The sequence below is a fragment of the Schistocerca cancellata genome, chromosome 7 (genome assembly GCF_023864275.1).
Source record: "Schistocerca cancellata isolate TAMUIC-IGC-003103 chromosome 7, iqSchCanc2.1, whole genome shotgun sequence".
Lineage (NCBI taxonomy): Eukaryota > Metazoa > Arthropoda > Insecta > Orthoptera > Acrididae > Schistocerca > Schistocerca cancellata.
The window spans coordinates 184,786,453-184,811,580 of NC_064632.1; the positions used below are offsets into that span (position 1 = coordinate 184,786,453).

The 25,128-nt window shown below is 44.9% G+C and overlaps 1 protein-coding gene across 1 annotated transcript in view; it reads right to left on the reverse strand.

Annotated features, from left to right (window-relative positions):
- LOC126091960 (uncharacterized) overlaps nt 1-25,128 on the reverse strand; it is a 387,115-nt gene that overhangs the window by 50,094 nt on the left and 311,893 nt on the right. The window lies entirely within an intron of this gene.

Here is a 25,128-nt window from a genome sequence, read left to right on the forward strand (position 1 = left end):
AGAACCAAGTAACATTCCTCATAGGGGGCATTGTCTCCTGCAGGTCTTCCTGCGGCTTTGCGAATGCCCAATTCGTACACAGTGGTTCACAGTTCGTACTACGAGCTTCTAGGGGTTGTAGAGGGGACTTAGAAGACACAGTTTGCTCAGGTACTCACGTCCAGAAATGTACTGTTTAGAGGTAAAATAAGGTTGAAGATCCGATCGCTTTCAAGTTCTTCCCCTTCATAATACGGACACTGTGGAGAACAAAACTGCGGAGACAAAGAGCTCCGTCCTGTGTGCTCTACAGGAGCCTAAGGCAATGGCAATGTTTGGACTAACCGTCGTCGGATTCTCTTCTATTTTATGGAGGACGTCCTCTTCAAAGTCGAGAGTGCGGTGCGTCCGTGGAGCAGGACTGGTGATATTTTGAAATGTTGGGTATTCGATTTATCGATATTTAAGAAGAACAATGTTGTCGGCCCTCGATATATCGAAAAATAGTGCTGACGTGTCAATATATAGACGCAAAGAATATCGACATACCAGTCATAAAAGTATCGACTGCACACGATAAATACACTTGCACAGTTTAGAGCTGTATATTTAACTACTGATTTATTATTAGATATTCTGTACATCAACAAGGTAACAGCCTTCTTATCCCCCTATGAAAGCAAAACGACGTATGTTTACGCTTGGCGATAACCACTTTGCTGACAATGGTAACTGCACGCTTACGTCACATGTCAGATTTGTCTGGAACACTTCAAGTCGAGTTCCCTTTGTTTTCATTTCTGCAAACCCCAGCAACCTGGCAGTTGTAGTGTCAAAATTGTGTGGTGAAGTTAAACGTTGCAATTCCTGTTGCTAGCGCCAAGCGCGGATTGCATCAGCATTTCCCCTCACACGTCTCCGTCCACCGCAACGACCAATCTTGTTATTTAAATTTTTGTTCATCAGTTTCAGCAACTGTTTTTGAAGAATGAAAAAGTGGAGAAATAGCGCACTAGTTGCATTAAAAATTGTCTTTTATCGCAACTGGTGTGCTACCTGTTCATATCGGATATCTTGTTATTCCACTCACATCGCCACCTCAGAATGTGGACGAAAGTGTGTGCTGAGCGGTCGTGACGGAGCTCATTGAAGAGGATTGTGAGGAAAAATAAGATGACGACTGCAGCAAAAGTCACTGCAGAACCGAATGTCGCACTCCCGAACCCTTCCAATGGCAAAACAACTTGTAGGCAGCTACAGAAGCAGGGAATTTCAAGGCAATCTGGCATTCCGAAGCCTTCATCAGTGACAAAAATGCCTATAACAGGACAACGTGGTGCCGCTGCTGCAAAACCTGGACTGTGGAGCAATGGAAGGTCGTAATTTGGTCAGACGAGTTTTGTTTCATATTGTTCCCAACTTCTGGCCGACTTTACGTCACAAGACTGGAACAGGACGGTAGTTCGATGATGATTTGTGCAACCACATCGTGGTATTCCATTGCTTACGCTGCAAGGTCGCACTACTGTCAAGGAGTGTGTGGCCATTTTGACTGACCAAGTCCATCCCAATGGTGATGCAGTGTTCCAAGACGACAGGGCCGCTGCTCACACAGCTTGCGTCGTCCAGGACTTGTTCTATGAGGACGAGGACGAATTGTCCTGGCCACCATAGTCAAGAGATGTAATTATTATTGAGCCTTTGTGGTCTACTTTGAAGAGAAGGATGCGACATCCATATCCACCTCCGTAATCGTTACCCGAACTCGCCACTATTTTGCAGGAAGAATGATGTAAGATTCCCTTGAAAATCATACATGACCTGTATTTACACATTCGAGGCGACTGGAAACTGTTTTAAACACTAACGGTTTTTGTACACCGTGTTAGGCAGGGTAATGTCTTGTGTTTGTGGTGTTTCCATATTTTTTACCACCCACGTGTGAGACTGCACTCGCAATCTAGAGGCGGTAGTACAAACCCTCCTCCAGCTATTCAGATTTCGGTTCTTTGTAGTTTCCTAAATGGTTTACTACATATGTCATGACTCTTAATGTGAGTTTGTGCTCCGTCCCTAAAGATCTAAACGTTGACGGGACTTTAACTCCTACTCTTCTTCCCTTCTGGCCAAGGAGAGCCAGTTGGTTTCACACTACGGTCAATATCACATTTGGTATTGGCAGTTAATTTGAAAAAGAATCAAGTCTTTTTGCGGACTTCAAACCAACTCTTTGTCCACAACTGTGCCACATATTATACACTGGTGTGCAAAATGTAAGGACGAAAGTAACTTTCGCATGATGTGTCACTGACAAGTAAAATAACTCAATGAAACTTGGACCACATGTAGAGAGAACCGCTACAGTACATTACCTTGCAGGAGGTAAATGAAAGAAACACGCAATGAGACGAAAAGAAATGAATCTTTTATTCAAAGATAATAATTACACTGCGATAGCGTTCTTGCTTCCCAAGCACAGGGTCCGGGGTTCGATCCCCGGCGGGGTCAGGGAACCTTGCCTCGAGGTGACTGGTTGTTGTTGTGTCGTCTTTATCATCATCATCATTCATTCCCATTACGGTCGGAGGAAGGCAGTGGCAAACCACCTCCACTAGGACCTTGCCTAGTACGGCGGCGCGGGTCTTCTGCATCGTCCCCTACACTCGTCGGAGTACGAGACTTCGTCATCATCATCATCATCATCAATTACACTGGATTCACTGCGATTTATTATATTCTCTTGGACTTTGCAAAAGGCGGGATATGTTTCTGAATATGACATGTCGTCACCAAGAATGGCAATGCATGCTCTCTAATGTGCTCCAATACTGACCACAACTAATAAGGAATTCTTGTACTGGGGCGTTCCGTTCCACCACCAGCGAGGTTGGCAACTGCTGGGTAGCCGCTGATTGATGTGAGCGTGCTGAAATACGTCTCCCCAACGCTTCTCCCACGTGCTCGATAGGATTTAAGTCGGGGCAACAGGCAGGTCAGTCCACGCGTCGAATATCTTCTCGTTCCAAGAGCTCCTCCATTTGCGCTCTTCGAGGTGGTCGCCCACTGTCATCCATAAAAAAGTAATGGTCGAATCTCACGTACCACAGTGACACAGCGACTGCGTGGGGGTGGTCTCTCTGGCCGACGACCAGTACGCACATCGGTGGCATTGTTTGCAATGGTGCCCACTTAGCATTATGTCTCCCCACACCAGAACACCTCGATCACCAAAACAAACATATTGGACAGTTTTCCTGGGTGCATTACATGTTTCTAGTTCTCGCCATGTGAGGATACGTCCAGCATCACTACTCAGACTGAGTCTGCTCTCGCCCTAGACGAGCATGCGACCCCACTCCTCGTTGATCTTGGCACTATTGCAAACGATGCTGCCGATGTGCGAGTGTCAACGGAACACAACGTACTGGCCATCGGGCAAAGAGACCACCCCCATTCAGTCACCGTGCCACTGTGGAGCGTGAGTTAGAGTGCCTTACAATTCTGTCAAATGTGCTTACAATTGCACCTGCTGTTTGATGTGAGTCTCTTCTTGCTTGTTGCACAACGTTTAGATCATCAGGTGCTGTAGTTGACCGTGGCAGACCACATCCTCTCCTTCGGGCAGCAGTGCCTGTGGTTCGAAACGTTCTCTATGTACTTGAAACAATGCTGTGAGCAATACCAAATTCCTGGGCTACACCTGTCCAGTTTCCTGAGGATTCTTCTCTATGGGCAGTCCTCCACATGTTGTCCGTGGGCTATACAGAGGGGTCCAAAAAAATGTAGCCACTGTTTAAAAGTCCATAACTTGCAAGCTAATTGACGGAGTTGTCTCATTTTTGGTGAAAGTGTAGCTTAAAGTCCAACTTAGATGTTCGAAATGGTGACCATTAACATCCACACACAAACGATGACGCCAAACTGCAGCACGAACTACTGACTGCAACGTGTCCAGTTGGATATTTGTACATGAATGTACGATGGAGTCTCGAAGTTCATCCAATGCGCGTGATTTTTGTCGATAAACGACGTCCTTTAGTGTTCCCCATAGGTAAAAGTCCAGAGGAGTTAGGTCTGGTGAACGTGGTGGATACTCCACAGCACCTCTACAGCCTATCCATTTTCCTGGTAGATTTTTGTCGAGATACGTCCTAACACGATTTTAGTAGTGGACTGGGGCACCATCTTGTTGAAAGTAAACTCTTCCGTCTCCATAAAAGTCTCGGATGGGAGACAAAATGGATGTCTGAAGCTTCTGAAGGTACACCTCACCGGTAGCTGTGCCGTCAAAGAAGAATGGCCCAATCAAGTCCCGGTAAGACAACCCACACCACACATTTACTCCTGACAAATTCACAGCTTTGTCTACATGGACGTTCGGATTTTCGGCGGCCCAGTAGATGTAATTGTGGCGATTTACTGTACCATTGAGTTTGAACTGTGCCTCATCAGACCACACAATCATCTCTGCAAACTCTTCATCGTTGTGCACCGTGTTAGTAAACTACTCGCAGTACTCCATTCTACGATCTGGGTCGTCCTCGTTCATAGCGTGTAGCAATCGTGGGATGTAGCACTTCCACTTTGCTGTCTTCAAAACTCGCTGAACACCAGACTTCTGTGGTGAGCGAGTGAATTGTTGTAACACGCGACGGAAGTCAGCTGGACTTGTTACTGTTACAGGTCGTCCAGATCGTTGTTTGAATACATCTTTAACACAGCCTTCAGCTTCAAATTTGTCTCGAATGCGACGAATTGTTGAACGTGTCGGTGGCTTTGTTTGATACTCATTTCACCATTGCCGTTGAACCTCATTAATGTTTTCGTACTTAAAATACCACTATAAAACTGACTTCCTTTCATCGAATGTAAGCCTTGCGCCAGCCATGTTTATTCGAATAACTAGGTGCAACTAAGAACAAAACACTATCTGGCGACTGTCATCTGACAAAACAAAACAACGCAACACAACGCTCGCGTGGCGATTGCCGGAACTATTACACTACCAAAGATGAGACAACTCCGTCAATTAGTTTGCCAGTTATGGACTTTTGAACAGCAGGTACGTTTTTTTGGACCCCTCTGTATTGTAATGAAGAACGCCACCACACTGCACAATAACTGATTGCTGATTGCGCGTACTGTCTTTTGCTGTTTCTTCAACTGCCTCGTGTTGCAGAGCAAGCCCCATTTGGCGCTATAGCCACGGTGACCTCACGCCGTATGACGTCCGGATTTCTGTGCACGATTGGGAGTCATATGGCAACATGCTCCTGGTCTTTGATTCATTTGCACTGAGTAGTTAATATGTTATGTTCCACTATCTATCTAGCAGATACGTTTTGCAGAACAGTGTATTTAGGCCACATCACGTGTTTCTACACATTGGCAGAGTTTAAGTAAATTCCGCCGTGAGTTTTCTTTGTTTATGGAAAGCAGGTTTATACACTGAAGAGCCAAAAAAACTGATACACCTGCCCAATATCGAGTAGGACTCCCGTGAGCACGTAGAAGTGCCGCAGCACAACGTGGCATGAACTCGACTAATGTCTGAAGTAGTGGTGGGGGGAATTGACACCCACGAATCCTGCAGAGCTGCCCATAAATCCATAAGAGTACAAAGGGGATGGAGATCTCTTCTGAGCAGCACGTTGCAAGGCATCCCAGATATGAACAATAATGTTCATGTCTCCGGAGTTTGGTGGTCAGAGGAAGTGTTTAAACTCAGAAGAGTGCTCCTGGAGCCAATGTAGCAATACTGGACGTGTGGGGTGTCGCATTGTCCAGCTGGAATTTCCCAAGTCTGCATGAATCTACGAGGCACATGAATGGATGCAGGTGATCAGACAGAATGCTTATGTACGTGTCACCTGTCAGAGTCGTGTCTACACTTATCAGGGGTCCCATATCACTCCAACTGCACACGCCCCACACCATTACAGAGCCTCCACCACCTTGAACAGTCCCCTGCTGACATGCAGGGTCCATGGATTCACGAGGTTGTCTCCATACCCCCACATGTCCATCCACTCAATACAATTTTAAACGAGACTCGTCCGACAAGGCAACAAGTTTCCAGCCATCAACAGTCCAATGTCGGCCTAAACGGGCCCTGGCGAAGCGCAAATGGCCCAGCACTGAAATCTTAAGCAATTTGCGGAAGGGTTGCACTTCTGTCACACGTTGAACGATTCTCTTCATTCGTCGTTGGTCCCGTTCTTGCAGGATCTTTTTCCGGCAGCACCGATGTCGGAGATTTGATGTTTTACCGGATTCCTGACACTCACGGTACACTCGTGAAATGGTAGTATGGGAAAATCCCCACTTCAACTCTACCTCAGACATGCTGTATGTCATCACTCGTGCGCCGACCATAGCACCACGTTCAAACTCACTGAAATCTTGATAACCTACTATTGTAGCAGCAGTAACTGATCTAACAACTGCGCCAGCCACTCGTTGTTTTACATATGCATTGCCGATCGCAGTGCCGTATTCTGCCTGTTTACATATCTCTGTATTTGAATTAGCATGCCTATACCAGTTTCTTTGGCGCTTCAGTGTATATCGCTGTAGTAAGATTTTCGTCACTCAGTGAGTTTCTCACATTTATTTGTTTGGATAACGGTCCGCCGCCTGGTCGCAGCTGCGGAACGCCTCTCGTGTCTCGAGTAAATTGTTAGTCGCAAGCTGGCCGACATCCAAGCCAAGGTTTGTTTCCCCAGCCGCGGCGTGATCTTGCTAACTTCTGGAGCACCCGCCGCAGAGGCATTGGCCAGTTTCGCTCGCAAGTGTGTGCTGCTGCGGATAAACTACGCACATTAGTCGGCCGTACATCGACCTCAGACGTTCCTGTGACGTAGCGAAGGACTACTTGCAGCCACTTTCATTTGTAACGATGTAAATATTTACACGAAATTTTCCAGTGCCTTAGGATACACGAACGCATTATCATAAATCGAAAGGCATTTGAAACGTTGCCGGTGCATAGATAGCTAGTTACAAGTACATGGGCGCAAATTACAGGAGTGTTGGCCCGTGGTTTCCAAACGTTCTACTCCAGATACATCCAGCTTAACAGCGTTTAGAATTTAGTAACATATGACATCATCAAGTGGCGGAGACAAACTTCTAAAACATTTATAAAAAAAATTAAAAACTTTTTTAATAGTCTTGATCGCAATAGTACATTACTTTACTACTGATTACTAGTTTCGGGTGGTAGACAGCCATCTTCAGATCTGTAAAAATAACAATAAATAGAAAACTGACTTTGGGTGAACATGAATTTTACAGTCTTTAAGAACATAAATTATTTTAGGGCTATAAACATTAAGTAGTGAAAACGCATCACTAATGATAGAAATTCTGTGTATACGTACACTGTAGGCTACAACAACATTGCATGAAAATGTATCTTGGCGCTATGTAAGTAAATCGAAAGTACCTATTCGGCAAGGTGAATCGTAAACAATTTTTAAGACATTAATTATTTTAATAGTTATTGGAGAGCAAAAATGAAAATAACGAAAAATAAAAACGTAGCATGCTCACTAATGAGCCAAGACCTGAATACATTGTTGGCTATACCAATGAAGTTACAAAGTGCAATTCTGAGCCTACGGACAAAAAATTCTGAATCCTGATATAGGTACTGTGAAACTGACAATTATATTGACAGACGCATTTTTCATGTGTCTTCTTGTGCTCTTGCAATGTTTACGTTTATTAGCGTGCTAGCCGGCCGAAGTGGCCGAGCGGTTCTAGGCGCTACAGTCTGGCACCGCACAACCGCTACGTTCGCAGGTTCGAATCCTGCCTCGGGCATGGAAGTGTGTGATGTCCTTAGGTTAGATAGGTTTAAGTAGTTATAAGGGGACTGATGACCAAAGAAGTTAAGTCCCATAGTGCTCAGAGCCATTAGCGTGCTGTAAATAATGATTCTACTTCTTTCTTGATATTGTAACTGTGTGATTTAGCACGTCACCCGTCAGTTATTACTGGCCAATGTTGGCTAGCACCGGCAACCACACACAGCGTTACTGTTCTATTGGTTCCAAATGGTGGCAATCAGGCTTTGATCTACTTTTAAGTTTTATATTTTTATTACTGGCGTGTTACATTTCGTAACGAGGACGTGTCACACTTCTTAATAAACTTTGAATGTTTTTATTATATTTTACATTAATTTTACTGTAAGGTGATTTTTCGTTTGGGTTGGGGTTGTTTGGGGGAGGAGACCAGACAACGAAGTCATCGGTCCCATCGGATTAGCGAAGGATGGGGAAGGAAGGCGGCCGTGCCCTTTCAGAGGAACCATCCTGGCATTTGCCTGGAGCGATTTAGGGAAATCACGGGAAACCTAAATCAGGATGGCCGGACGCGGGATTGAACCGTCGTCCTCCCGAATGCGAGTCCAGTGTGCTAACCACTGAGCCATCTCGCTCGGTGATTTTTCGTTTGCCTCCATACGTTCAGAATTGCCCTTTGTAACCTCGTTAGTGTAACCAGCACTGTACTGAAAACTTTACTCATTAGTGAGCATGGAATGTTCTTATTTTTGCACTGTAACAGCTATTTTAATAATACAAACGTTAATTGTTCATATTACCTTATAGGCGTTTTCCATTTAGTTACATAGTGTCGAGACACGCTTTCAGACATTGAGCCTAGACAGAACGTCTTCCACGAGTGGTACGCTTGCACTACATAACATTTATTGCTCTGAAATAATGTATGTCCTTAAAGATTGTAAAATTCATGATAACCCAGAGGCAAATTTCTGTTTATTGTTTCTTTTACAAATCTGAAGATGGTTGTGTAGCAACCGCAGTTGATTACTAAACTGAGGGTAATGTGTTATGAAGACAATCAAAAAAATTTTAAGAAATTTTAGAAGTAGCGTTTAGAGCATTCTAATCTTTCCGTGATTACACATGGTTTTTGGGGCAGTCCACTGATGCAGGCATAGTTTTCTGCGTAAAGTTTCAGCTCCTGCAACAGAAGTTATTGGCCAAGGTTATATGCGTTGAAGTTGTTATACGTTAACTGTAGTTCAACGAGTTGAAGAACGTGACATGAGGGCAGTAGTGGAGAATCGAGTGAGACAGATTTATTGACTATCCCCCTGTTGGATCGTTTCTGACTTGATTTGCAGTGATACTGATACAAAAGGTCGAGAGATACGTCAGCTATTGGCCGTTGCTACTAATGGTATTCTTTGATACAACGAGAAAATGTCTTGACCATAGTCAGCTACAAGAGGGGAGGGACAAAGACTGCACTGGCAACCCCCACCCCCAATCCCTCGCTGGAATCTGGAGTAGAGAGTTTAGAGCTTTTGCATCATAAAGTTCTCATATACTTCTAGGAGAGAATTCCCGTGATTCTGCTTAAAGTATAGTTTAGCCGGCTGTAACATTAAGTGTCATGGTTGATCAGAGTAAGACAGTACTATGGCTTTAGCAATTGCTGTACTCTTTGAGGATAATCATGAAATCATGATTAACTTTTAAGTATCAAGTATTCAGTGCGCAGCCATAAATTCTCTGCGCTATAGTAAGTCCTTGTATCACATATCAAATTTAGTTATTCTATCATGACATATCAGAACTGACCAACTTATTTGTGTCAAAAATGACAGTTGTAGAGTCGTGCATCCCTCACCCCCTTGGATAAATTTCTAATGACGTCCGTGGTCTGGACACTGAGAGTGCTAACAATTTGTTTTTCCAAGGAGAATTTAATGTCTCCATTTACGGCAACATCGCGCTGATGTTGAATCCAGCAAACTGTCTGTCGGGGATCTGTTGGTTGCTGAAGTTGTTATACTCAAAAGGTCCTATGAACTTGTGTCCGGAAATGCATCGTTGCCATCATAGATGGCACTGACGAATGAAAATTCCTCTGACCACGTGCCATGTCTGCAGCCCACGGATGACGATTAAGCAGATTAACAAATGGTTCAAATGGCTCTGAGCACTATGGGACTTAACTTCTGAGGTCATCAGTCCCCTAGAACTTAGAACTACTTAAACCTAACTAACCTAAGGACATCACACACATTCATGCCCGAGGCAGGATTCGAACCTGCGACCGTAGCGGTCGCGCGGTTCCAGACTGTAGCGCCTAGAACCGCTCGGACACCCCGGCCGGCATGCAGATTAACGATGCAGTTCTGGTGAAGGTTGCTTCATAGGTAAAGAGGGCTGATGACATAAATCCCATGATTGCGTTGGTCCGGTATAGAAGCCGTAGACAAAATCCTCCCCTTAGAGGGAAATCCACTGCTTCTAACCCTTGCACTCGTCGCAGGTGATAGGGATAGTAGCGGTTGTCATGCAGGATACATAAATCCTACTTTTGCTTACATCAGGTTGGTGAGCCACTTGTCTGGAGCTTGTACTAGGGTTGTCTCAATGTTCCGTAGAACCCGGTCCTCCGAATCTGGTCGATGCACAGTCCGCCACCTCCCGAGTTCGCCTGTCTGGAAGGAATCATGATTACACATACGCCCAAAAAGGGCTCGAAATATTGTGTGATATGGTAGTGCCTGTGAGGATACTTGTTTTGGTACAGCGGTGGTGCCTCTAGACCGTTTCATCTGCTTGGCCTTGCACAAACACCATCTCGGCCTGCTGCTGACATGAATATTGGACAATTCTGCTGCTTACAGTATGTTCCATCAATCACGAAGCATGTAACACACAAGGAACACACGGCACGTGGTCACGGGAAATTTCATTCGTTTGCGCCATTTACCATGCCAACGATACATTTACAGACAGATCTTCATAGGAGCTTTGTTCCTGTATTTCCAGTCAGGAATCCGTTCGTGCAATTTGTCGGTTTTATTAAAGTTCACCCTGTATATATAGGATGATTTTTTTTCCATTGCGTGCAAACTCTAGGATAGAAGAGAGGATACAGAACAAAAAAGGTCTGATGACCTAACGTCCGGAAATGTAAGGTTTCCATGCTAGAGACCATTTATTCCATCATATATTGTTAAAGAGACTGCCATCTAATAAGCGCTGTAACATGCAGCCACAGTTACAGTATGTGCTGAAAATTGTTTCCATGTGTCTCAACGCATGTGTGTACGCGCCATAGCACGTCCATCTCACACGTTCACATGACCAGGCTGCATACAAACAGTGTCAAAGACAGCATGAATACGCTGCTCCAGTGTCTCCACATGTGGAATGGGCTCTGCATGGACCCCTTCATTTGATCCATCGACCAGGGAAGACGCGATTGAGATGCATCTGAAGACGCGATTCGGATGGGTCCGTACGTTAACGGCGAAGTAGGCTGGAGCCCCATCATGTAGCAGCCACATAAGCCTTCGAATCATCAATGGCATTTCTTCCTGCAGGAGAGACAAAGTCAGCCGCAAGAGACGAGTTCCGGCCTGTTAGGCGACGTGGAAAGAAGACCGGTTCCAAAATACAGTCGACACTCATTCAGAGCCACACCTTCCGGCTGCACCGATGCTGATGATTCGCTGTCACCATACCGTGGGGATTCTGTATACTATCCCACAGATGACTGTTATGAAAGTCGAAGATACCACTCTGCGTAAAGGTGGACTCATCTGTGAGTAAGATGGATGACACAAATCCCGGAATCGTGGTTGTCTGGTGAAGAACCCCGTAACAAACCTGCTCTCGATGTGGAAAGTCCGTCGCTAGTAAGCCCTGCACATACTGTAAGTGATAAGGGTAGTAACTACTGTTATGGTGAGTGTTCCACACTGTCGTCTGGTTTACCCTGTACTGGCGGGCTAACGACTGTCATGACGCAACCGTCGCATTTTCCTCCAAGTGTGGTGTCCGAACATTTCGTGTACGTCCTTCATGATTTCCTGCTTCCTGAAACGACCCTGTCTCACACAAACGGCGAAACACTGTTGCAGACACTGAATACTGCGGTTGCCGTCGGCGGCGATAGGTCTCCTGGTACAATCTTACTGGCCGCCGCCCGTTGCCGTTTGCGTTACCGTAGCCGGTCGCTATGGCCGAGCAGTTCTAGGCGCTTCAGTCTAGAACCGCGCGACCACTACGGTCGCAGGATCGAATCCTGCCTCGGGCATGGATGTGTGTGATGTCCTTAGGTTAGTTAGGTTTAAGTAGTTCCAAGTTCTAGAGGACTGATGACCTCAGATGCTAAGTCCCATAGTGCTCAGAGCCATTTGAACCATTTTTTTTGCGTTACCGTAAGTAAACACCATGTCGGCAAGCTCTCGATTCAAACGCAGAACCATTGTGTACAAAGCTGTGCCACATCCACTACAAGGTGAGTCAGCAAAACAAGTGAATCGGACACAACATTACCGATTACTATGGCAGGAGAGGAACAGTACCACTGTCTGTCTAGGAGGAAACCATGCATAACGTAACTGTGGATGCATGGTACAGCGCGTGTTAAACCCCAATCTCTGTAACATAATAAGAGTGAATGAATGGTCTCTAGCATGGAAACCATGCATTTCCGAACATAAGTTCATTAGACCTTTTTTGTTCGTATCCTCTCATCGATCAGTCCCTAGAGTTTGTACACAGAGGAAAAAAATCACTCTGTATATTTGCAGGTAGGGATACTCCGAGGAGAACGGGATAGCGGGGCACAATGGGATTGTGCTGTTCTCTAAATTGGAGAGTGCTGCGACCTCTTGTAGTGACGTGTAAGTCTGAATGGAAGGGAAGATGCGACAGCCATTTTGACTTCGTTTGGGGTGCGAACTGTAAGTCAACAATTGTCCTTGACGTTTCCAGTTGTGCTTTATGACTTTTTGTAGATTTCAAAGCAAGATGAGTTGTTAATTGATAAATGTACGCCCTTAAATGACAAGTATTATTAAAGTGCATGCCATTTGCTATACCTTAGATATCCAGGGTGGGACAAATGGCAAGTAATAGTGGCCTGGAGAACAGAGTTCCAGGGTACAAAGAAACACAACAGAGGAAAGGAAATACATTACTAACTTGACTATAGTAGATCTTGAAAGTGACCACCATTCATCTCTTGGCACTTTTGGGCCCTGGTCATCATGTCGCAAAAGGGGGATGGAAGCTAGACTGTTGGAATTGCTGCAATCTCATCCGAAATGTTCTGCTGCAGTTCTTAAAGAAAATGGTTCATATGGCTCTGAGCACTATGGGACTTAACTTCTAAGGTCATCAGTCCCCTAGAACTTAGAACCACTTAAACCTAACTAACCTAAGGACATCACACACATACATGCCCGAGGCAGGATTCGAACCTGCGACCGTAGCGGCCGCGCGGTTCCAGACTGTAGCGCCTTTAACCGCTTGGCCACCACGGCCGGCAGTTCTTAAAGACTTACAAGGGGAAGGCCTCAGACACGTCCAACCGATTCGGCTCATATTTGACAGGTCGCTCGTGTACAACATAAAACGAAAGACTCTAAGATATTTTGGCTCAACAACCTCCCGTTTTTGAGAAAATCGCCCCTAAAGGTTATGACCAGCAGTCAACTCAAAATTGATCGATAGATAATTGTAAATAGAGTGTTTTTCACCATGAGGTACGGTGTCTACAAATGCATACTTTTCCAGAAATCGAGGAAAGAAACTTTTACAACTACCACTTATGTACTCGCATGGTAAACGCTTTTCACCGAAAGCGTCGATAGCTGCCGGCACGGGAGCTCAGTGTGTTCGGCCAGAGGACTGGCTGCCCTTTGTAATAGAAACAACTGAATTAATGGATCAACCATGAACTTGAACAAGCACATTAGACGTCCGTCCCCAACAAATGCAACGACCATTAACGAACAAAATGAGACCAACGAAGGAAAAAAAAAATAGCGCAAGGGCCAAGGTAACTGACTGGGAAGCGGAGAATCCAGGTTTGAATCTCGAGGAAACGGAGCGGATGTTATTCTTCTCGTTTATATTTTTTCATATTTCAATTGATATGGATAGGAGGGTTAATAAGGTAAATAAATCAATAAGAAATGATAAGAAGGTAGGCAAATAAATTTCTCAAACCTCTTGGGATAATAAAGAATTAAAATGTTACTCTGGTCACTTTACAATGGCTCTTCCAGTCACTGTTACGTGTCCTCACTCTTCTTCGAACGGCTAGATGGATGGTACTTGTCAAATGAACATTCGAAAAAAATATACTCGCGGTACCAAGAACATCTAATGAATGCAATCTTTCGACAGTTACACTGTTCCTTCCGAAGAGTCGGCGGAAAACAAACTTGGTTTACATTTAAAAATATGTCTTTTTTGGGAATTAATTTTGATGCGTACCACGCATTCGATATCATTGCCTGAAAAATCGGTGCTGAAAGTTAGTTATGAATTATGCTGTGAATAGTTATTGCATCCGTGCGGTAGTGCAATTCCCGCTGGGTTTCCAGAAGCACACTGCAATGCTGAAGCCTCGAAATAAAGTGTCTAACCTAGCGATAGAAATAAACATCACACGGCTGGCACACAGGTGTGCAGTTTGGCGGTATTACTTTTACCGTGCCCGTCGGTTGTCGCTCGTCACCCATAAACATGGTGTCATACATTAGAGTATTATTTTGTCCACCGCAGGAATCCAATATTAGACAAAACTTGCTATCAGCAACGTATGGTTTTAAAACATTCTCAAGAAACTTTCTGTAAATCGCAATTGTCAATTTCCCGGATTTGGAGGAAGTAAACATTTTTCAACGAGTTGATTAAGCGATTGACCTCTTCTGTAACACGAGAACCAAATGCAACATGGCTCTGAGCACTATGGGACTTAACATCTATGGTCGTCAGTCCCCTAGAACTTAGAACTACTTAAACCTAACTAACCTAAGGACATCACACAACACCCAGTCATCACGAGGCAGAGAAAATCCCTGACCCCGCCGGGAATCGAACCCGGGAATCCGGGCGTGGGAAGCGAGAACGCTACCGCACGACTACGAGCTGCGGACCCAAATGCAACATTTGTTTGTTGTAAATACAGGAAGACCTTAGGAAACACTTTTTCAGAGGCTGTGATGGCATATTGCGCCGTGTACGATTGTGTTTTTTTTTCTCTTTTTACTACCAACTGCGATAAGGGTTCGTTTTTCTCCCTTATGCGATAACGTGCGTCGAATGTACACCCAATACTCGCATTCTGTTTGATCGGTTTTGATCACGTAATCACGATTAAAACCGGTCATAAGTGACACCATTTACGTGCTGAAAACAACCGCCACTTTCTGTATATCTTCTGTATTTTCTACCTCTTCGTGGGAGACGTTTTTAGTGACGTGCCGTTGACGAATTTTATATTCCGATCTGAAATTCCTTGTCCAAGATAATGATGCAGCAAACGTAAAATCCTTGTTAGTCGTACTTTGAAGCGCTGAACCTGCAGCCCACTCCTGGAGTATTCTCGTTGTTACATTCTAGTTACGACGACGAGATTCGACAGATCGGCCGTATGTCCACTTACTTATCCCCTGGTATTTGTCGTATCTTGTACCCCCTTTAACGATATCATTTTCCCACAATTTCAGGTCCTTCTTCTTTTTCAGGGCTGTTGTTGCTCCATGCTTTTGCAGTGTTTGTAGGTCCCAATTTGGATGGTTCCTGGCTGGCGCAACCGCCTATACTTTTACTTCAAGGGATATAGCGCAGTAGTTTAATCTATTAGTAACCGTTTCGTAATACTTATAGGGAACAGATGAAGCACAGATTGCCTGCGACGTGGACATTTCCAAAGTGTTATGACAATTTTGCGATTCACTAGTCGTGACATCTTCCACTGAATCACCTTCTGATTCGCCTTCATGATATAGTTCTTCAGTATCAAAAGACACATAATCTATAACAACAAAAGTCATTTCTTTCGTCAGCTCCAAAAATAGCTCGACGATAGCCGCTCCTATCAATCTGGAACGCCGAGAAACAGAACTGCCTTCTTACGATAGTGCATTGATAATACATCTGTCTTGCAACACTTATACATACCAAAACACAGCGTCGGTAACTTCCTGCTTGCCGTCGTCTTTGACAGGCTCCCAATGATGTATTTCAGCGCTGGTCGAAGGGTGTACATCCTCCATTATTCAGATTATGCAACTTAAAGATATGACACAACAAACAATAACTAGTTACTACAGCATACCGCATCTCGTGGTCGTGCGGTAGCGTTCTCGCTTCCCACGCCCGGGTTCGATTCCCGGCGGGGTCAGGGATTTTCTCTGCCTCGTGATGGCTGGGTGTTGTGTGCTGTCCTTAGGTTAGTTAGGTTTAAGTAGTTCTAAGTTCTGGGGGACTGATGACCATAGCTGTTAAGTCCCATAGTGCTCAGAGCCATTTTGAACTGCAGCATAAGCAGAAAAGCTAATTACAACAAACTACATACAGTACAAGTCATATGCTACTTACGGAAGATCACTATATTCTTTCACAAAACATATTTTATTCGACGGATTAACGATGAAAAATCATTACATGTATTTTAGAGGTTCGCTGCAGCCTAATGACGGAAAACAACTCTTTCCGACTGACTGCTATAATGTTCGTACTGGACACCCTCACTCTTCGAGGTTCACAACTATGCTATGACGAACAGGCAACCGGGACAACATAACTCTCCCCGCGCGCATTTTGTCCCGTGCCTCGCTGTAAACAAGCGTTGCGCGGTTGGCTGTCTGTGGTCCCTCGTGAAGAATTCGCAGCACTATTACTCGGAGTTGTTTTCATGTGACAATGCTTAAAAAAAAAAAAAAAAAAAAAAAAAAAAAAAAAAAAAAAAAAAAAAAAAAGGTCACTCCGGCCGGCGGCAAGCCAGCGGACGCGCGCACCTCTGCAGCGCTCGGCAGAGATGAATCAACGTCACGTTTGTTTCTATTGCGCACTGAGTAACGGCTGTTTTAGCTTTGAGGTAGGTACAGGCAATGTTTTCACTCGCGTCTAAGTAAAAAAAGACTTGCTTGTTAACTCTTTCGTAAACCTTTGTAAACAATTCGGTGTTTAATTTTTCCTCTTTTCATTTTTTCTCCGCAATTGCTAAATTTTTTCGCTTTTTGATTTGAGATTAATCTTCTCCATCCTTTACCGACCCTAAAATTTTTCCGCCCTAGGCGGCCTACTAGTTTTGTCTAGAAACGATCCTGGTGATCAAACAATGTAGATGAAGAAGAATGAAGAGGCAAACCATCTCTCCGTGAAGAATCAGAAGAGAAATGGACGCCCTGGAGTTCGCAGACAGTGATGATGAGGTCCCATATTCCGAGGAGTGTAGGGAGCGATGCGGGAGACCCGCACCGCCGCCTAGGCAAGGTCCTAGCGGAGGTGGTTTCCCGTTGCCATCCTCCGTCTGTAACGGGGATGAATCATGATGATGAAAACGACACAACAACACCCAGTCATCTCGAAGCAGGAAAAATCCCTGACCCTGTCGGAAATCGAACCCGGGACCTCGTGCGCGGGAAACGAGAAAACTACCGCAAGACCACGAGCTACGGACAAGGCGATAGTGGAAAATGTGAAAACGGATCAGTTTCCAACATTGCCCGACCGCTGGGTTCCGCGAGTGGCCTCACCCATTCAACAAGCACGCCGAACCGTGACAGCAGCGGATATGTTCCACCTGTGTCAGGCCAATCCAGATGGCTTCTTTAGCTGCCTAATCAGAATGGACGAGTGCTGTGTATGTTACTATGACGCTGAGACAAAGAAGCAAATCAAGCAGTGGAAACATGAGGATTCACCACCTCCGAAAGCACTGAAGACAAACGTCATTGGCAAGAGAGCATACTACCGAAATCTCGTGTCGAGATCACGGCAGGCTGTCAAGATGAAGAGCCGCGAGAAGACGTCCAAGCGTTTGATTTTGCTCCACGGCAACGCCGTGGCTTGTTTCGCACAAGGCACAGTCACACATGCTGCTTCTTTGGGTTATAAAACTGTTGCAGAAACAACGAATAAAGTATACCAAATTAAAAAAAAACGCAAAATCCCCAAGATTGGCGAAATTTACAGAAGGTCGAAAATTGGTGCGGACTTCATTTCCAGAGGCTTTTAATAGTTTTCACAACGACACTCTGTCTCGAAATCTGGTAGAAAACCCAAAGAGGTTCTGGTCGTATGTAAAATACACTCCTGGAAATTGAAATAAGAACACCGTGAATTCATTGTCCCAGGAAGGGGAAACTTTATTGACACATTCCTGGGGTCAGATACATCACATGATCACACTGACAGAACCACAGGCACATAGACACAGGCAACAGAGCATGCACAATGTCGGCACTAGTACAGTGTATATCCACCTTTCGCAGCAATGCAGGCTGCTATTCTCCCATGGAGACGATCGTAGAGATGCTGGATGTAGTCCTGTGGAACGGCTTGCCATGCCATTTCCACCTGGCGCCTCAGTTGGACCAGCGTTCGTGCTGGACGTGCAGACCGCGTGAGACGACGCTTCATCTAGTCCCAAACATGCTCAATGGGGGACAGTTCCGGAGATCTTGCTGGCCAGGGTAGTTGACTTACACCTTCTACAGCACGTTGGTGGCACGGGATACATGCGGACGTGCATTGTCCTGTTGGAACAGCAAGTTCCCTTGCCGGTCTAGGAATGGTAGAACGATGGGTTCGATGACGGTTTGGATGTACCGTGCACTATTCAGTGTCCCCTCGACGATCACCAGTGGTGAACGGCCAGTGTAGGAGATCGCTCCCCACACCATGATGCCGGGTGTTGGCCCTGTGTGCCTCGGTCGTATGCAGTCCTGATTGTGGCGCTCACCTGCACGTCGCCAAACACGCATACGACCATCATTGGCACCAAGGCAGAAGCGACTCTCATCGCTGAAGACGACACGTCTCCATTCGTCCCTCCATTCACGCCTGTCGCGACACCACTGGAGGCGGGCTGCACGATGTTGGGGCGTGAGCGGAAGACGGCCTAACGGTGTGCGGGACCGTAGCCCAGCTTCATGGAGACGGTTGCGAATGGTCCTCGCCGATACCCCAGGAGCAACAGTGTCCCTAATTTGCTGGGAAGTGGCGGTGCGGTCCCCTACGGCACTGCGTAGGATCCTACGGTCTTGGCGTGCATCCGTGCGTCGCTGCGGTCCGGTCCCAGGTCGACGGGCACGTGCACCTTCCGCCGACCACTGGCGACAACATCGATGTACTGTGGAGATCTCACGCCCCACGTGTTGAGCAATTCGGCGGTACGTCCACCCGGCCTCCCGCATGCCCACTACACGCCCTCGCTCAAAGTCCGTCAACTGCACATACGGTTCACGTCGACGCTGTCGCGGCATGCTACCAGTGTTAAAGACTGCGATGGAGCTCCGTATGCCACGGGAAACTGGCTGATACTGACGGCGGCGGTGCACAAATGCTGCGCAGCTAGCGCCATTCGACGGCCAACACCGCGGTTCCTGGTGTGTCCGCTGTGCCGTGCGTGTGATCATTGCTTGTACAGCCCTCTCGCAGTGTCCGGAGCAAGTATGGTGGGTCTGACACACCGGTGTCAATGTGTTCTTTTTTCCATTTCCAGGAGTGTACATCAGTGGGAAGATGCAATCTATACCTTCACTGCACGATAATAACGTGATGTCACTGATGAAAGTACCACTAAAGTAGAGTAACTACTCGATTTTCCGAAATTCTTTCACCAAAGAAGACGTTTTAATATTCCAGAAGAACTGCTGTCAACACGAGTAAATTAGAAAGACTGGATGGTTATAATTAGAGTGCAGCTGCTCATCCAGTGTGGGCTGTAATTATAGTAGGGGAGCAAAACTTCGTAGATACGCCAGTATATTAATCCAGAACCGATTTACGCTTAAAAAAATTAGTTACAATTTTGGCCACTAGGTGCAAATCTGGCGCTGTACAGCATTTTGTCGACATCTGCGGTATTCATACTGAACAAGCTGGTAAGTGACGATTAATAATAAAATCAACATTATGCCTTTCTCACTTGTTTGACCCTTTCTACCCACGTCCTGTTCCTAATCCATTGCATACTGAAACATTTCCAAACGTCTTTCTTGCATTCACTGCGCCAGATTTGCACCTGGTGCCCAAAATTGGAACTAATTTTTTTCATAGTAAATCGACTTCACATTAACGCTTGAGAATATCTACCAAGTGTTGCTGCCATCCAATAATTACATCCACACTGGACCTCTGTGAGTAGCTGTACTTTAACTACAACCATCTGGTAGATATGACTAAATACCCGTACTTATAGACTGGATAGTTGCACAGATCACACCAATGCTGAAGAAAGAAAACAGTTGCAGTTCGCTGAATTACAGACCCACATCAGTAACGTTAATTTGCTGTAGCGTTTTGCAACATGTAATGTGTTCGTACATTATGAATTACGTCGAAGAAAACGATGTATTGATAAATATTCAACACCGACTCCGAAAAAATCATTCTTGTTATTCGCAAGAAGTAATGAGTGCTGTGGTCAGGGTATGTCAAATTGATTCCATATTATTAGATTTCCGTTCCACACAAGCGATTTCTAATCAAATTGCGTGCGTATCGACTTGATTCGTTCATAATAATTGACGGGAAGTCAAGGAAGTGTTATCGGCCCTCTGCTGTTTCTGATCTATATAATTGTTTTCAGGTGATACTGTCATTTACCGTCTTGTAAAGTAACCATATAATCAAAACCAATTGAAAAATGATTTAAACAAGACATCCGTATGGTGCGACAAGTGGCAATTGACGCTAAGTAACGAAAAGTGTGAACTCATCCTCATGAATACTAAAAGGAATCTGCCAAATTTCGGTCACACGATAAATCACATGCAGCTATAACCTGTGAATTCTAATAAATACTTAGGTATTACAGTTACGAAAAACTTAAACTGTAGAGATGGCGTAGATAACGTTGAGGGGAAAGCGAACCAAAGATTGCGATTTATTGGCAAAACGCTTAGAAAACGCAACAGGTCTGCTAAAAAGTCTGCCTACATTACGCTTGTCCGTCCTCTTCTGGAATTTTGCTACGCGTTGTGGATTCGTATTAGATAGGACAGGCGGAGAGCATATAAAAAATTCAAAGAAAGGGAGGTCGTTTTGTATTATCGCGAAATAGAGGAGGAGTGTCACGGATATGGTGCGCGAGTTGAGGTGGCAATCATTAATACTAAGGCGTTTTTCGTTACGGCAGTTTCAATCACCAAATTTCTCCTCCGAATGCGAAAATATGTTGTTGGCGCCCACCTACATAGGAAGAAATGACCACCATTGTGAATTAAGAGAAATCAGAGTTCGAACGGAAAGATTTGTTTCGTTTTTCCCCCGCGCTGTTCAAGAGTGGAACGGTAGAAAAATAGCATGAAGGTGGTTCGGTGAACCCTTCTGCCAGGCATTTAACTGTGAGTTGCAGAGTAATTATGTAGATGTAGATGTAAATCAAATTTTGCGTCATTCTCATGCAGTGGCACTCAGCGACTTCTTTGCTTAGGCATTTACAGAGTGGTGTCGAGGTATTTGTAGAATCCGTACGTTTCCCGAACAGCCAAAACGCAGACTTCTGCAGCCAAGGTCTCCTCCACGTCATGCATCGTTGGGAAAAATGTGTCGCATTGTTTTCCTCTCCGATCCCGCCAATCCATCTCAGCCGTGTTTTCCACTCGGTGTGCTGCCCCTGAGTCCTCTTCCACCACCGATTTGTACAACTCCGTAGGTTCGCGATTTTTCATTTTTCTCCAACCACCTCTATCCTTCATTGGTCCAAAAGTTACCTCAGAACAGCATTCTAAAGGGTCAGAAGTTTCCCCTCTATCTTTTGCGTCTCTGTGTAGGTCCAAGGTTAGTATAACAGTCCTGTAATTGTGGATCTCGATAGAAGCTGGGACTGTTTCCTGCTTGAATTGTTACCATTATTTCGTCGTCTGTATTATTCCTTTCGCTGGCTACTGCCCCAAGATATTTGAACTTTCTTATCTTTTCAAACATTTTACCATCTATATATACTGAGGTGAATAAAGTCATGGGATAGTGATAAGTACATACGCAGATGGCGATTATCTCGTACACACAAGGTATAAACGCGCAGTGTATTGATGGAGCTGCCATTTGTAGTCAAGTGATTCCTGTGAAAAGGTTTCTGACGTGATTATGGCTGCATGACGAGAATTAACAGATTTTCAATGCGGATTGGTAGTTGGAGCTAGACGCATGGGATATTCCATTCCGGAAATCGTTACAGGATTCAATATTCCGAAATCCACAGTGTCAAGAGCGTGCCGAGAATACCAAATTTCAGCCATTACCTCTCACCATGGACAACGCAGCGAACGATGGCCTTCACATAACGACCGAGAGCAGCGGCCGTTTGCGTAGAGTTGCCAGTACTAACAGACAAGTATCGCTGCGTGAAGTAACAGCAGAAATCAATGGCGGACGTACGACCAAGGTCTCCGTTAGGACGGTGCGTGAAAATCTGACGTTAAAGGGCTATGGCAGCAGACGACCGACGCGCGTACTTTTACTAACAGCATGACGTCGCCTGCAGCGCATGTCGTGGGCTCGTGACCATATGAGTTGAACCCTAGACGACTGGAAAACCATGACCTGGTCAGATAGCTTCAGACTGCAGTTATTAAGAGCTGATGGAAGGGTTTGAGTGTGGCGCAAACCCCATGAAGCGATGGACCCAAATCACTATGTAAGCAGGTGCTAGCTCTGTAATGGTGTGGGCTGTGTTTACATAGACTGGACTGGGCCCTCTGATGGAAGTTGTTATGTTCGGCTACTTGGATCTTATTTGCAGCCATTCATGGAGTTCGTGTTCCCAAAGAACGATGGAATTTTTATGGAATGCAATGCGCCGTGTCACCAGGCCACAATATTGTTCGCGATTAATTTGAAGAACATTCTGGACAATTCGAACGAATGGTTTATCGACCCAGATAGCCCGACATGAATCCCATCCAACATTTATGGGACATAATCGAGAGGTCAATTCGTGCTTAAAATCCTGTACAAGAAACACTTTCGCAATTTGGGACTGCTATAAAGGCTCAGTATTTCTGCAGGGCTCTTCCGACGACTAGTTGAGTCCATGTCACTTCGAGCTGCCGCACTAAGCCGTGCAACAGGAAGTCCAACACTATATTAAGAGGTGTCCTGTGACTTTTGTCATCCTGGTATATAAAGATCTGTCATCATTCTCTCTGCTCACTACGAGGTATTTGGCCTTATCCACATTAATCTTTATGCCAGCTCTCATTAGATCTTCCATCAACACTTTCACCATCTGAACCAGATCATTCTCGTTCTGTGCTACTAACACCGCATCATCCGCATAGACTACGGTGCTGATCCTTCTACCCAGCTGTACCCCTGTCTTCAGGCTTGTTACCTTTGTCAGTGTTATTTCCAGAACCAGATTGGACAGATGTAGGAGAGGCTGTCTCCTTGCCACACCTCACTCGACACCTCGAACTTCTCCGACACCTTTACTTTCCCTTCCACCATGCACGTTGTTTTTTGTATTCACGCTTGTGCTAATTTTATCAGATTTCTCTGAACTTCTGTTCTTTGAAGTTTTTACCGTTTTGCTTATATTGTTACATTCTAGTTATCCTATGTGTCTATTAGTATGACATTAAATAAATAATACTGAACAGTGAAATTATACAACCTTATCAAGAGAAAAATGTAGAAATGAAAGAAAACAAAAAGAGTTAAAGAAAAGAGGAAGAAAACCCACCACCACAGGACCCTCTGTTCCCGTTCCGTTACAATGGTAATCAGCCATTTGCTCAAGACTGCCAAACATACAGTTCGATAGATACCATCAACAATTTCATTTTTTCGAGGTGATATCCTTGTACAACTTTGGCTGGTACCACGCCTAACTGCTTAATACTCTGTGGACGGAACCCGAGTAGTACTCGAGCAACAGCAGTTAGTCAGGCAACTGTATCCCGAGTCTTGCTCGTTCTGTGGGTAAAAATTTGTAGCTAACGTTGCGCATATTGCCATCTTTCGGTTGCCATGTAGACTGTGCAAGGAAGTGTCTCTGCACTGTACTTCCCCGTAGTTTTCGAATTCTTTAAGTATCTGTACTATACAAAAGCGCGTTGTATGATTCTGCTCTGTGTTGAGTCTAATTCTGCTTTCGTCTGCAACTTTTACCTTTACTGGTCCACGGTTCGTGCTATACATAGTTTTGACATTGGGAATTTCGACGATAGCGATGTTTCCAATGCTCTGGAAGAAGAAATCGGCAAGTCAAGCTCAGAAAGGGGAGCTTATGGTTTTGATATTGATCCAGATTTCTATGTGGCTCTTTGTTCAGGTAAGTATTAAATAAAAGAAAATGATGTGGTAAAGCGTTCGAAATATTCTAACAGCTAAATGTACACTCGTAAAAGAAATGTGGCAATAAAAAGTATCAACAAAAGAAAAAACACCCAACACGTGTCTGCAAAGCATGTTCCAATGTGAATAAGAGCCAGAAGGAAACGACGTGCCGAGAAGAAATAAGCAGTCCATATTGTAATGTAGCTCTTTGTATGCCTGAAAACATTCGAAACTCAGCCAAATTACGAGGAATAATGGTGTGGAAGAGTTTTTCATCGCAATAAAAACGTGATTCAGTAAAATATTTCCTATGTCTGCTAATTTTAATATTTCATAATAAGATTTTTTTAAAATTAGATAAATGAAGAGTTTTCACATACTCTGAAAAGCCAAAGAAACTGGTGCACCTACCTAATATCGTGTAGGGCCCCCGCGAGCACGCAGAAGTGCCTCAACACGACGTGGCATGGACTCGACTAATGCCTAATGTAGTGCTAGAGGGAATTGACACCATGAATCTTGCAGGGCTGTCTATAAATCCGTAAGAGTACGAGGGGGTGGAGATCTCTACTGAAAAACACATTGCAAGGCATCCCAGATACGCTGGGGAGTTTGGTGGCAAGCGGAAGTGTTCAAACTCAGAAGAGTGTTCCTGGAGCCACTCTGTAGCATTTCTGGACGTGTGGAGTGTCGCATTCTCCTGCTGGAATTGCCCACGTCCGTCGGAATGCAAAATGGGCATGAATGGATGCAGGTGATCAGACAGTATGCTTACGTATGTGTCACCTGTCACAGTCGTATCTAGACGTATCAGGGGTCCCATATCACTCCAGTTGCA